Source organism: Loxodonta africana, chromosome 3, assembly GCF_030014295.1.
Source record: "Loxodonta africana isolate mLoxAfr1 chromosome 3, mLoxAfr1.hap2, whole genome shotgun sequence".
Lineage (NCBI taxonomy): Eukaryota > Metazoa > Chordata > Mammalia > Proboscidea > Elephantidae > Loxodonta > Loxodonta africana.
In genome coordinates, this window is record NC_087344.1 from 6,144,640 (window position 1) to 6,155,824 (window position 11,185).

Below are 11,185 nucleotides of genomic sequence, written 5' to 3' on the forward strand. Positions count from 1 at the left end.
GGTCCATCTCGTCGAGCGTTTTCCTCTTTTCTGCTGACCCTCAACTTTACCAAGCACGATGTCCTTCTCCAGGGACTGGTCCCTCCCGATAACATGTCCAAAGTATGTAAGACGCAGTCTTGCCATCCTTGCTTCTAAAGAGCATTCTGTCTGTACTTCCTCCACGACAGATTCGTCTGTTCTTCTGGCAGTCCATGGCATAGTCAATATTCCTTCCCAACACCGTAATTCAAAGGCATCAAGTCTTCTCCGGTCTTCCTTATTCATTGCCCGGCTTTCACATGGTGCACATTAGGGCCTCTCAAAACATGACAACAGGTGGAAAAATGAATGTGTGGATGAACTGATTGATGAAAAACAGATGTTTAATTCCTTAAGGAGATCCAGAGGTCGGGGGGGGGAGTTCAGGGTAGAGAGCTCAAGGCTGGAGTCTTCAGCTTGTGGGGCAGCAAAAACCATGCCCTCCTCCCAAGCCCTGGATTTGAGTACAATGTCATCTGATGGGCCCTAGGGAGTCCCTGAGTGTTCTTGAGCAGGGCAGGAATATGTGAGAGCAGAGTCGTGGGTGGTTGGAGGAAGGCAATGTGTCCTGGGGTTCCGGGGCTGTTGCCCTTCCTCTCCTAAAGGGGTTTAAAATGAGGCCTCCCTCCAGCACTGTTGACATTCGGCGCCAGATCATTGTGGTGGGGGCCGCCCAGGCACTGTGGGGTGTTGAGCAGTATCCCCTGGCCTCCACTCACTCGATGCCAGTAGCACCTCCCCCCAAGTCGTGACACCCACCAATGTCCCCAGACATCGCCAAGTGTCCCCTGGCCCAACCCTGGTTTAGAGGGGTGGCCATGGGGTCAAACAGAGCCTGAGGCAAATTTAGCTCAGGCTTGCTGCTTGACCCATCTGGCCTCAGTTTTCTCAGCTTTGAGATGGGCACACGATACAGATATCTTGTATAACGGTGACTGTGAGAAGCAAATGCTTAATTGGGGTCCAGCCCACTTATTCTATAGATAACACCAAATTTTCCCCAGCCTGTTACCTGCAGGCTACCTGCCCGGTTTTGCCAGACCCGCGTGCAATTGGTAACTTCTCTTGAGTAATCACAGCCTCAGATGTGTGTGGCCGATGGAGAATTTATTTAGATTTACCCTATGACTCATTCAAACAAGTACAGTTATTGAGAAAGCGTTTGAGCTTGTTTGACCTAAAAAAAAAAAAAAATTTTTGTGAGTCCCTGCTGGTGGCTGAAGTCATATTGGCAAAAGCTGAATTATTTTGTACACAGTAGGAGCTTAGCAAGCATTCCGTCTGGTTAATGGTATTTCCACATTGGGCCAGAATGGAGTCCTGCCGGGAATGGGAGGCTGAAGGCTTCCCCAGCCCTCACCTTCCCATCTATAATCTTCTTCTGTACAATGAGTGAGTCAGCTTAGCTGATAAAAAGAATAGTATTAACTGGTCAGCACTTGTCGACATCCAGTCAGCGGCAACTCCTGGCGACCCCATGTACAACAGAATGAACTGTTAGTCGGACCTGCGCCATGCTCACATCGTTGGTCTGCTCGGGTCCATGGTTGTGGCCACTATGTATTTGGGGTGTCTTCCACCCTAGAGGGCTCATCTTCCAGCGCTGTCTCAGACAATGTCCTGTTGTGATCCATAGGGTTTTCATTGGTTGATTTTTTTATATATAATTTTTATTGTGCTTTAAGAGAAAGTTTACAAATCAAGTCAGTCTCTCACACAAAAACCCATATACACCTTGCTACGCACTCCCAATTATACTCCCCCTAATGAGACAGCCTGCTCTCTCCCTCCACTCTCTCTTTTCGTGTCCGTTTCGCTAGCTTCTAACCCCCTCCACCTTCTCATCTCCCCTCCAGGCAGGAGATGCCAACATAGTCTCAAGTGTCCACCTGATCCAAGAAGCTCATTCCTCACCAGGATCCCTCTCCAACCCATTGTCCAGTCCAATCCCTGTCTGAAGAGTTGGCTTCAGGAATGGTTTCTGTCCTGGGCCAGCAGAAGGTCTGGGGGCTGTGACCACCGGGGTCCTTCCAGTCTCAGTCAGACCATTAAGTCTGGTCTTTTTATGAGAATTTGGGGTCTGCATCCCACTGCTCTCCTGCTCCCTCAGGGGTTCTCTGTTGCGTTCCCTGTCAGGGCAGTCATCGGTTGTAGCTGGGCACCATCTAGTTCTTCTGGTCTCAGGATGATGTAGTCACTGGTTCATGTGGCCCTTTCTGTCTCTTGGGCTCGTAATCACCTCGTGTCCTTGGTGTTCTTCATTCTCCTTCAGTCCAGGTGGGTTGAGACCAATTGATGCATCTTAGGTGGCTGCTTGCTAGCGTTTAAGACCCCGGACACCAGTCTTCAAAGTGGGATGCAGAATGTTTACTTAATAGATTTTATTATGTCAATTGACTTAGATGTCCCCTGAAACCATGGTCCCCAGACCCATCCCCTGCTACGCTGGCTTTCGAAGCATTCAGTTTATTCAGGAAACTTCTTTGCTTTTGGTTTAGTCCATTCATTGGTTGGTTTTTGGAAGTAGATCGCCAAGTCTTTCTTCCTGGGCTGTCTTAGTCTGGAAGCTCTGCCAAAACCTATCAACCGCAGGTGGCCCTGCCGGTATCTGAAATACTGGCGGCAGAGCTCCCCGCATCACAGCAACATGCAAGCCACCACGACAAACTGACAGATGGGTGATGGCCAGCACTTAAACCCATTGCCATGGAATTGAATTCTGACTAATGTCGACCCTATAGGATAGAGCAGAATTGCCCTATGGAGTTTCCAAGGCTGTAAATCTTTATGGAAGCAGACTGCCACATCTTTTTCCCATGAGGCAGCTGGTGAGTTTGAACTGCTGACCGTCTGGTTAGCAGCCAAGTGCTTCAACCACTGCACCACCAGGGCTCCTGGCCAACACTCATTTAGCCATTTGAGGCAGGTACTATTATTATTTGCATTTACAGAAGGGAAAACTGAGGCACAGAGAGGTTAAATGAGTTGACCAAGGTCACACAGCTGGGAAAGGCCAGCAGCTCACACATATGTGCTATTCTACTGCTACGACAACTGGTTGCCATTGAGTCGAGAGACCCTGTACGACAGAGAACTGTTCCACAGGGTTTTCAAGGCCAGTCTTTCAGTTAGCAGCCTAGGGCTTGACCATGTCACCACCAGGGCTCCTTACGTCTTATTCTAATGACAACAGCCAAACCCATTGCTGTTGAGTCTATTCCAACTCATAGTGACCCTATAGGACAGAGTAGAACTGCCCCATAGAGTTTCCAAGGAGTGCCTGGTGGATTCAAACTGCTGCCCTTTTGGTTAGCAGCTGTAGCCCTTAACCACTATGCCACCAGGGTTTCCTGGCCTGCCTTTTAACCCTCCTGATACACTGTGAAGCAGAGACTATTATTTCCCCCATTTATAGCGATTTAGGAGATAAAATTGGAGCCATTATTCCCTGTCCTTGAGCAAAAAGAATGAGACCCAGCTGGAGCTGGACTCACAGGGAACCATCAACTGGGCCCTGAGGCATAGAGACAATACTAAAACCAAACCGTTTGCCGTTGCATCAGTTCTGACACATAGCGCCCCTATAGGACACAGTAGAACTGCCCTGTAGGGTTCCGAAGGAGGGGCTGGTGGATTCAAACTGCTGACCTTTTGATTAGCAGCCTGAGTTCTTAACCACTGCACCATGAGGGCTCCTAAAGGCAAAAGCTAGGACAGTCTTGGAAAACATCTTTTAGGGAACATTTCACATCAACTAAACAAATCATAAACAGCACAAAAGACCAACACACTTTTCACTATCTTCTCCTTTTAGCACTTAGTGAAGAGTAATGTTTGTTGGACCAGTGAAGGTCCTCCTAGCTGTTCTTACTGAAACCTGTACCAAGGATTATTAAGAAAGACAATTCAAAATGTAGAATCATGGTGATTTGGTAGCTCTTAGCCAACCTGTGAAAAGGCGACGCTTTCAATAATTTTATCCATTTGTAATATTAACATATACCGATGATTCTGTATTATTCCTTGGACTCGGGCAGACACGGCTCTGGCAGCACGCTTGTCCATTTGCCCCCTTTTGCCTCTTCGGACATATGCCTAATAAAACTTTTCTTTTTGCTTTACTATAACTTTGCGGTGATTTTACCCTAGGACAACAGATGGGGGAAACTGAGGCACAGAGCGATGTGACTTGCCTGAGGTCACACAGCAGATAGGTGACAGAGCTAGAATTTGAACACTTTCAGTTCTGAGATTCCAAATGATTCCCCAGAAAGGGATTTGGCAAAGGTTTATCAACGTGAAGGTCTTTGGGGACCCCCTTGAGGGACCAACTCTGGCTGGCTGGGTCTTCAGACTAACATTTTCAGGAAAGCTGCAATTGGGAGGGATGAGAAGTCATCTTTGGGGGTCTCAAAGAAGTTGATTATATTGTCTGTCTTCTTCACTTGGCAAACTCTTACCCAACCTTCAAAGCCCCAATTCCATTGCCCCCTCCTCCAGGAAGTCTTTTCTCTGATTCCCCCAGAATTTCTTCCCCAACCCCTTCTAGAAGCTTGGGTTCCTCTCTTTGCCCATCCATAACTGCAGGAGAGGAGCCCTGGTGGCTCAGTGGTTAAGCACTTGGCTGCTAACCAAAAGGTCCAAGGTTTGAGCCCACCAGCGACTCTGTGGGAGAAAAGACCTGGCAATCTGCTCCCGCAAAGATTACAGCCTAGGAAATCCTGTGGGGTAGTTCTACCCTGTCACATGGGGTCATTATGAGTCAAAAGACTCTAAGGCACATAACAACCGCAGAAGGCTGGGAAGGGACCTCTATGCCCAGGTTTGTTGGGGCTGGGAACAGCACAGCTGGGTCTCAGGGTGTATTTTTTAAAAGCATAAAGGAATGTGTGGGTGGGGCCATTGCCAGCTCCAGTCACCCAGGTGACATCTTCCTCCCATCCCCCAGCTAGAAGGTTTCCTGTCCTCAAGTCCTTACCTGAGTCTTATCTTAGGAATCCCAGCCCTGGGGGTGAGGCCGGGCTCGGTGAGGAGAGAGAAACCGACCTTTACCTCCTGGAGCCTAGAGAATTTCCTTCCACCCCTCCTGTGCCCTCCCCAGCTGGTGGCCCAGCCCTACGCTGAGTGTGAAGACAGTCCTGAGGCTAGTGACAGGGCTGTGCATCTTCAGAAAGCCCATGTGCCTCTCTGGGCCTCAGTTTCCCCTCTGAGAAATTTGGGTAAACTTCTCAAAGGTGAGCTGTACCCACGAAGGAGCAGCCGTACACTCTGCACATGTCTGACCCTCTACTAGCTTCTGATCCAGAGGTATCCCAGCTGAACTTCAAAGTGTGCCATTTTCACGAAGGGAAAGCCTCTCCCAAATCATACACTCCCCTCCGAACGCGGCTGTAGTCCCTCCCGGGTCTTCCCTGCAACCCCGCCTGGCCTGTCTCCAGTCCCGGCCGCGGGCAGGTGCTTGGCTGAGTGGAAACGCGGCCTGGAGTTTCCTTTCCGGGTCTGGATCCTGTGATGGATGGGGAGGGCGATCGTGGCCTCCGCGGCGTCCCGAAGGCGTGTCGGGGCGGGGGCGGGGCCGGCCGGGGAGGAGGAGGAGGAAGAGGGACCAGTGCAGCCGGGAGCGGCGAGCGGGCGGGAGGAGGGCTAGAGCCGGTTCACCACCCCACTGGGACCCTCCCCGGCCTCCTCCCCCACCCAACGCAAGGGGCCGGATTGACTGCCTTGAGGCCCACCTTGGGCCAGGGTGCTGAAGAGCCCCAGGCTGGACCATGGCCGTGAGATTCCAGGCGAGTAGCCCCCCCCACCCCCGTGGAGAGGGAGGGAATTGGGTTGGGGTGGGGACAGAGACAGAGGCTGGGACCTTAGACTACTCTATACCTATATAACAGAAGGGGAAACCGAGGCGCAGGGGGTGCGTGGTGACAGCTAGATGAGTTCGAGACCTCTAGCCTCCCAATAGGAGCCCTGGTGGCACAACAGTTAAGCAGTCAGACGGGAAGGTTGGCAGTTCGAACCCACCCAGCGGCGCCGCGGGAGAAAGACCTGGCGATCTAGTCCTGTAAGGAGTACAACCTAGGAAGCCTTGTGGGGCAGTTATACTCGCAGATGAGGTGGCTATGAGTCGGAATCAACTGGAGACTGCACACAACAGCCCCTAAAACTGCTCCCGGGGCTTCCTCTGCCCCAGGTCTTTCTCCGTTGCTTTGGGTTCAAATCCCGGCTGACTGTTCTGCCAACTGCGCTGTAACTTTGAACTGGTGCCTGGGCGCTTCTCAGTCCCTGAACCTCGTCTGTAAAATGGGTGGTCGTCGTTTTAAAGGAGGGCTTGGGGGAGGATTCCAAGAGAAAAAATGTGTTTTATACGCCTGACACGCGGGTTGGTGCTTAAAAAAGATGTTCACTCCCCGCCCCCGGGGGCATTCAGCCGGGTTAGGTTTGAGCGCTGATGGTGCGACGGTGGGCAGTGGCTTCATCTGTGAGCTGCAGTAGTTTTTGGTGAATGCTGTGAGGCTGCGGGTGAGGGAGCCTACTGTGTACAGAGCGTGGCTCTATTTGAATCTCACATGGGCCCCGAAACGGTAACCTGAGGCTGCAGAGGGGACGTGGCTCGCCCCGGGCCACACCGCCCGAGGCTCCAGGGCCGAGCTGTTCCGGTTTCAGCCACCCCTTTCCAGGCAACGGGGAACAAACAATTCCCAGAATCCCCTACCAAACTCCTGTATTTGCTGCCTCTTCCCCGTCCTCTCTTCACCCCGGTCATTGATCCCAGAGGTGGGGCGGTGAGGGGGTGAGGGGACCGCCACCTGGGAGCCACATGCCGCTGGCGCTGTGGGACTTGGTACCGCCGTCCCCTCTGGGCGCGTCTCGTTAGGTGTTTGTATTCCTCGCGTGGCAGGGGTGGGGACTAAGGGTCAGGCCCGCCTCTTCAGAGCTCACCTTGAAGAAGGCGGGGCGGAGGGGGGCTGGGAATTTAAGACACACCTACCTGCTTTTTTTTACCTGCGTAGGTGGCGGAGACAGCCTTTCGTTCTGCCATATAGGGATTCCTGAAACTTCCCCCCTTTTGCCTGCCCTGCGGGGACAGTAGTGGGGTCTCAGGTCCTCCACCTCTTCCCACCAGGAGCCCCTAGATTTGGTGGGGGGGTGTATAGGGAAGGCAGAGGTGGATTCGGACATCCCAGGCCCCAGTAATCAGGCTTGGCCCAGAAGGAGGAATGCAGCGTGTGTGTATATATTAAAGGAAGAGATCGGGGTGCTGGGGCTGCAAAGGATGAATAGGAGTTTGCCAGAAAGTACAGCAGGTGCAAAGATCTGAAAAGGAGGGCTGGTTGGAGGGCCCAGAAGATGCTGGTGGCCTATCACCAGGGCCTTGGGTGCCCAGACAGACAGGGCCATGCCTAGACAGCCCAAGAGAAAAGGCCAGAAACCCCTAAACCGCTGATGAAAAACAGAGTAATCTGAGGTGGTTTTAGATGCCATGAAAATAAATCAATAAAACGGGAAAGTGATGGGTGTCAGGGGAGATTGGTTAGTCTGGTAGTCAAGGAGGGCCTCCTGAGGAGGTGGCATTTGAGCCAAGACCTGAGCTGCCAGGGCCAGCCATGTAGAAATCCCTGGAAGGATGTCCCAGGCACAGGGAACAACCAGAGGAAAGGTTCAGAGGCAGACTCAGCTAAGGTGGGCTGCAGGGTTAAGCTCCATCCCTGGGGGTTTGGAAGCCCAAGGAGGTTTTAGGCAAAGCCTCCGGTATCCATGGAGATGGACCACACAAGCTAGGACAAGCCCAGGCCACCTGCACCACTCCACCAGGGGCCCTGGTTCCCTGGTGGCTGTTTCTTAACATAGGCCAGGCAATCAAAATTCCGGGAAGGCCATTGAATGGCACCGAATATAAAATCAAAGCAAGTAAAAAAAGATCCTGTTTTGAAAAATAAGATCAGAAAAAAAAAAAAAAAAAGTAGAAGGCAGCCAGCTGCAGGCTGCTGGCTAATTCGGGTTCGCTCCTGGGCTGTATGACCTCAGGCAAGTTACTAACCTGGATTTCCTCTTCTGTAGAGTGGGAATAAGGAGCCCTGGTGGCCCAATGCTTAACCACTCAGCTGCTAACCCAAATGTCAGAGGTTTGAACCCACCAGGGGCTCCACGGGAGAAAGATGTGGCAGTCTGCTTCCCTAAAGATTGCAGCCAAGGGAGCCCTATGGGGCAGTTCTATTCTGTCCTATAGGGTCACTATGAGTCGGAATCAACTTGTCAGCACACAACATGCAAAGAAGAAAAATCGTTATTATTACTTCCAACAATAGCTGCCATCACCAGGTGCCTCAATCAGCTTTCCAAGCGTGGCTTCCATGACCCTTTCACGCATTGCAGCCCAGAAGGGCAGAGCAGGTGGTGCCCATTTTACAGCGGAAACTGAGGCTGCGAGATTTGCCATCACAGCAAGGGGCAGAGAGAGGATCCCAGAGCTGGCCTGGCTTCCTGCTACCTTCGGGGCTTAGAAGCCCTGTGGGGCCCCGCCCCCAGCATTGTCCCGTCTCCCCGCCTTCCCCCTCTCCAGGGGGTCAGGAATGCTGCTCTCCTGGGAGATCTGGGAGTCTGTAAGAAAAAGCACTGGAGCGCTCCCACGGGGGGTGCTGAGACGGAGGAATGGCCCACTGAGCTGTGCCAAGCTGGGGAACAGGATGGGGAGGGGGCGGTCACTTCTACGAGACCCCCAGGGAGCCGGGCTTGCGCTGAGCTGCAGAAGGGAAGTGGCTGGGCCTGGGATCCTGGCCCCACGCCCCCTTCTCACAGGGTTTCTTGGCTGCCTGACCTTGGCCACGCACCTGAGCCTCCTAGAGCCTGGTGGTTTCCTCTGTACCAACCTGAGGCTGTCGAGTCAATTCTGACTCATAGGGAGCTTAAAGGACAGAGTAGAACTGCCTCATAGGGTTTGCAAAGAGAGGCTGGTGAATTTGAACTGCCAACCTTTTGGTTAGCAGCCTGAGCTCTTAACCACTGCACCACCAGGGCTCCTCATCTATATCACAGGCTCTAAAATAACAGAATTCACCTGGGGCCGAAGGCTCTGCCCCTAGCCCCACCCTCCACCAGCTCTGTCGCCTTGGCGGGTGTCTTCATCTCTCTGCCCCAGTCTCCCCATCCATAACATGGAGATATGGGGGCAGGGGTGATAAAGTGGCAGAATTCCTGACTTCCACGCTGGGGTTGCGGTTCGATTCCCAGCTGATACACCTCATGTGGACCCACCACCCATCGGTCAGTGGGGGCTTGCGTGTTGTATGATGCTGAACAGATTTCAGCAGAGCTTCCAGACTAAGACGAACTAGGAAGAAAGGCCTGGCAATCGATCTCCAAAATCAGCCCATGAAAACCCTGTGGATCACATCAGTCCAGTCCACATCTGATCTGAAACCGTTGTGCTTGGGGTTGCCCTGAGTCAGGGGGCTGACTATGACAGCAAACAACATGCAGATAATAGATTGCCTTTTTCAATGAGTGCATTAACTGAGATCATGCATGTAAAGTTCCTAGCACAAAGGAAGCACTGCATTCATTCATTCATTCAGCAACTACTGGCTCTTCCAGGCACTGGGGACTCAGCTGTGAACGAGACAGAAAAATCCTGGCCCTCCCAAGCTGATATTCTATAGAGGGTGATCTATAGATGTCAAGTGGTCACACATTCAAGTTAACCTAGATGTGCCTCAGAAGAAAGGCCTGGCGATCTGCTGCTGAAAGAGCACAGCCTTGAAAACCCCGTGGAGCACGGTTATACCCTGCATGCATGGGGTCGCCAGGAGTTGGAATAGACTCCACGGCTACTAACGACAGTGTGATCTAGGACCTAACTCGGCTTTTTCTCCGAATAATCAGTGCAGGGTCTCTTGCCCTCAGCACTGTTGTTGTTTGAGCCTGGATCCTTCTCTGGGGTGGGGCTGCCCTGTGCACTGTAGGGTGTTGAGCAGCATCCCTGGCCTCTACCCACTTGATGGCAGTAGCACTCAACCTGCTGTGGCAACCGTGAATGTCCCCAGATATCGCCAAGCGTCTCCTGAGGGCCAGATCGCCCCTGTTGGTAACCACTGACTTAGACCCATTTTGCAGATGAAAAACCCGAGGTCCAGAGACAGGCAGCAACTTGCTCACAGGCACAGGCCACAGGAGTATCAAAGCCGGGGCTCACCACCTGGGGCTGGGCCCCCTGAATACTTTTATAGGCTTGCCATGGCCTCACCCCACTTTCTCTGTCCCCCTGCAACCAGGTGGCCAACATGGAGGAGCTGACAATCTGGGAGCAGCACACAGCCACACTCAGCAAGGTAAGGCCTCCCTCTCCTGGGGTGGGGGGCCTGGGGAATGGTGGGCTCTGTACTGGGGCAGCGAAGCCTAGCTCTTCCTGCGACTCATTTCGCCTTAGGATCCTCGCCGGGGCTTTGGCATTGCCATCTCTGGAGGTCGAGACCGGTCCAGCGGGTCCGTGGTTGTGTCCGATGTATTGCCCGGGGGGCCAGCTGAGGGCAGGCTGCAGTGAGTACCAAGGGAGTCCGGGTTCCAGCTGGGGGAGGGCATGTCAGAAGGGACCTGTGTGGGCCAGAGCTTGGGAGCTGGAAAGTGCCTGGCACCTTCCAACTCTGTTAACACAGGGCTTGGAGTTGGCAACAAGACAGAGCCAGTGACTCGGCACTCACTCTCCCCACAGCCCTTTCTGGTTACTCAGAGCAGTTATTGGGGTCACACTGGCCCTAGGACCCACCTAGGACAGGAAGTCCTGGAAACTTCTTTCTGCCAGGAGGGGGAGAGGAGGAGACCCAGTGTTCTGAGCCCTTGGGGGAGGAAGGCTCCTGGGAGTTATGTTGATTAAAAATGGTTCTGGGACCTGAGGGGCTGCTGGGTGACATGAATGAGTCCAGCTCAGAACCCAGGACGAGGTTCAAGGACAGAGAGAGCAAATGAAGCAGAGATAGAGAGGGGAAGAAAAGCAGGAATGAGGACTTTGGAGAAAAATGTGAGGGGACTCAAAGGGACCAGTCGTAATCAAAGCTTCTGCTCTGTTATTCCCTGGGTGATGCAAATGGTGAATGCACTTGGCTGCTAACTGAAAGGTTGGAGGTTCAAGTCCACCCAGAGGTACCTCGGAAGAAAGACCTCGTGATGTACTTCT